Below are 3,941 nucleotides of genomic sequence, written 5' to 3' on the forward strand. Positions count from 1 at the left end.
TATTCCTCTTTCCCCGCCAAGTTTTTTAAGTCAACCACATCGCCTCTACAGTGGGCCTTATTAACTGCATTTGAAGAGCAGTTCATCCATCGGACTGGGGGAGGGTGACTGGAGTCAGTTTGTGTTCCCAAGAACAAGGTGTTATTGTCTGTGCTGAGCTCACCCAAGTGCATACTTCTGGAAAATGCAGGAAGAACACCATGCTTCCTCAGCAGGAGGCACAGTGTGACTCCCAGGCCTAAAAGCAGTAGATATATTGAGATACTTTTCATTTTTACTCCACTCACTGTTTTCATTCCTGAATGTATATTCCTGTGTTTGTATTATAAGAAGTCATTTAAAAAACAAGCACGATGCTCATCTATTCTGACGGGTCTTATTTTGGAACTATTGTCCTTTCATGTAAATAGATTCCCTTTCTTGACAAGGCCATTAATGCTATTTACCTAGTAACACTTGAGTGTGTCAATAATATTACCTTTGTCAATAGAGCACTTAAGTAACTATTGCATTTCCTAGTATTAAATATCTTCACTGCTTAAAGAAAAGTGTTCATGCATCTAAAGAGAAAGGCCCAAATACATAAGGCACGTTTTTACTTTCAACAGTAAGTGTTACATTTCTCCAAAGATTGAAATTTCCTTTTAGCCCTAGGCCCAGGAGACAGACTGAGAATCCAAGAATTTAGAGATGGAAGGTACCTCATTCAACCTCCTAATCCAATGCTGGAACACCTTCTATGACAGTCCTGGCAGATGGCCATCCATCTGCTTGCATACTTCCAGTGCTGGGGAGCTCATTATCTCCTGAGGCAACTCATAAATTCTTTCTTATTTGAGCTAAAATCAGCCTGTAACTTCTATCCATTGATCCTGGTTGTGGAGCAACATAGGAAAGATCTTAAGCATTTGAAGACAGCTACCACATCTTTCTTTAGTCTTTTCCAAATTAAGATAACTTAATTCTTCTAAATTAAGACTTTTCCCTGGAACCTGGAAGAACAAGAATGGAAACGACTGAGTGTTAAACCATGCAATACTCAATACAAAACTTTTGTTACCATTGAAGCTAGCAAGTAAGCATCTCTTCTGGTTTTTCAAACTTGGACATAGCCCCCTGTGGAGTACAGTTCTTGAGTGTAACCCATCCTCATTTAGCTAGGAATAGTAAGAAATCTGTCCTGGGTGAATAGAAATCCTGCTATCCTATTCCTTTTGCTATTCTGAATTCCTTGAGAGGGCACAAGCTCCTAAAAGTTGCTATGAGATAAAATTTAAACGTTTTCCTTTAGAAGGGAAAATTAAATGCACCAGAATATAAACTTTTTGAAAGTAGAAGTTATGTCCAGTTTTTCTTTCTGCCCTCTATAGTGCCTAATATCCTACCTGGCAGATGGAAGCTGCTCGATGAATTATTGTTCTATTGAGCTGAAAAAGAGAACTGCCCCAACATTATGTTGAAATATATATGTTTGTGAATGTGTGCGTGCACACAAACACACGTGTGTATGTATATATAGAGAGACACACACACATATATACACGTACATACACGTACATATGCACATACTTTTTTTTTTACCTTCAAATACCTTTATAATATCCTGGAGTCATTTCATAATGATTCATAGGAAGCCTTAATGCTACTGTTCAGACAAAACTGTTCTTTTGATAAATTACAAATTGCAAACACCTGGGTAATATGAACGGCATCCTCTTATTTTGATCTCCTGAGGTGGTTGTGCGGAGGAGGCAGACCCTTCTCTACGTCCCTTCCATTGCCAAAGTGATTATGCTTGCTCCCAGGTGGAATATGCAGCCCTATTCCTCATCTTCCTACCTCTTCCTCCTGTTCAATTGTGTTGCTTCTTTGGTTGTTCTTGTTATTGGAGACTGAGAAGGAAACAGTGAAAGGGTGAAAAAATGCAACTTCTTTACTCCTTGCTTCACATTTTACCCAATTTGACCTAAACGAGTTTACCCCCTCCCCACAGTGATCTTTGACCAGCATCCTTCACGCAGCGTGCTTCCCTCCTGGAGCCAGGAGCCCTGAGTTTTAACCCAGCTTTGCTACTTCCTTCCTGAGTGGCTTGTTTCTATAACATGGTGCCATGGAACCTGCCTAGACTAACTGTGAGATCAGGTGAGGACTGGCGGAATGGACGCCTAGAGCCCATCACTAGTAAAATGCTGCTTTAGAAGGGAGCATGGTCCCCCTACTATCTTGGTACCGGCTACAAGCCTTTACTTGTGCGGCTGAATGCCACTGCCCCCCGTTCCCACACAGGTGCAGCCAGAGTGGCAGGCCTCCCACTACGTGTAGGCCTGTAGAAGATCCAGACTGAGAATTCTGGGTGTGTACCCACGCCAGTGAGTGCTCAAGGCCCTCGGGCCCAACTCTAGAATTGCATAAACCACATGCCCCTGAAGTCTGCCACCCACCCTGACCCAGTCTGCCAGCCTAGACTGTGACCATGTAAGGGAGTTAATTGTATATGAAATATCATACAGAAAATACCCGATGTTAGATGGAACCAAACTATTAGAAGGAGAATGCACTATCTCTGTGATATCTTTTACTTGACTGTGGACTCCAGGAGGCCAAGCCCAGGATCCGTCTTGCTTTCTATTCTGTCTCCAGTGCCTGGCACATAATAGGCACCAAAGATTTCTTGAAGAAGAACTAATTGCCATGGCGGCTTATCCCCTCTGCAAAGTAGTAAATGGAAACCAGACAAGTGTTGGGAATGAATTAGGTTCTCACGTCAGGAATGAGAGCAGGGCTGCAGAATTAGAGGCAGGTTGTATTTTTAAACAATGATGATCTCAGTTTTCATTCTCATTTCAGTGTGAGTGGTATTCTTTATGCCTAGGCTAATAAAATGGAGATAGGTGTTGGGGGGAGTGGGCTGTGTTGTGTTATAACAGAGTTGTTCAGTGGAGGTGGGCTTCTTAACATGAGATATAGTCTTTGCAGCCAGCAAGGCTGAGCAATATGCTGTTAAGAGGCGTCGAGACCGTGTACATCTAAACCCACATGCGTATGTATTTGCTCTCTGCTAAAACTTGGCCACAATGGCATTAGGCAAAACTACTGCCTATTGCATCCTTTAAGGCAGGAGTAAAAATCAGGCAACAGTTCCCTTTTTTTTTTTTTTTGACTGGAGTGAGTGGCTGTATTACAGAAAGCCAGGATTACAAAGAACTTAAGAGTTGGCATTGGGGCCCGTCTTCTCGCCAAAGGTGGGCACAACATTGACAAAGTGCCGGTTCTACTGCATCCGCCGCTTGGCCAGGCCTGTCTTCTTTTTCTCCTGTTCTGCCACCTTCGGAGTCTGACCTCTTACTTCCCCAGCACGGGCCAGGGAACCACGGACTTGACCTCCAAGCATGGGGCTGGCTACTTCCAGAGTGGTCGGAGCCTCCACCCAGTACTGGCCCAGGGTAGCCTCACCCTCTAGGGGCGCGCCTGCCAGGAGCACGACTTGGTCTTCTGGAGCGATCTGGCTCCCATGAGGCTACCTGAGCCCTGATCTGGGCGACCGTCTCCTGGCCGGTCACCTCGAGGGTGTGTAGCTTCTGGGCGCAAAGAGCTGCATGTTGGCGACTGAACCGCGGCCACCGCTGCTGCTACCGCGAAGATGGAGTCGAGAAAGAGGAGGGAGTGAGGGCGCGCGTCTTCGTGGCCTGCTGCGTGCCAGTTCCCTTTCTAAGTTCAATTCTGCTTCTAAACTGGCTCTGCTAGACGTCCTCCTTTAGGAGTGAACCATTTATCCCCCAAACAGGTGGCAGGAAGGACAGAGAGGATTATTTTCATTTAACGTGGATCTGAGTGTAGTCCTCTGGCAGGCTGGCTGCTTGTTAACACTGTGGGGCGATAAGGACATTCAGTCAGGCTCTTGCTTCCTTCAACCTCAGTCCCTCGAATGTGAACCCCAGCTG

General features: G+C 45.0%; 1 pseudogene; it reads right to left on the reverse strand.

Moving 5' to 3' along the window:
- Nucleotides 1-3,205: 3,205 nt before the first annotated feature.
- Nucleotides 3,206-3,604, reverse strand: LOC101406535 (ubiquitin-like FUBI-ribosomal protein eS30 fusion protein pseudogene; annotated as a pseudogene).
- Between the last annotated feature and the right edge of the window lie 337 nt (nucleotides 3,605-3,941).

The sequence above is a fragment of the Ceratotherium simum genome, chromosome 7 (genome assembly GCF_057802395.1).
Source record: "Ceratotherium simum simum isolate JZ-2026a chromosome 7, ASM5780239v1, whole genome shotgun sequence".
NCBI lineage: Eukaryota > Metazoa > Chordata > Mammalia > Perissodactyla > Rhinocerotidae > Ceratotherium > Ceratotherium simum.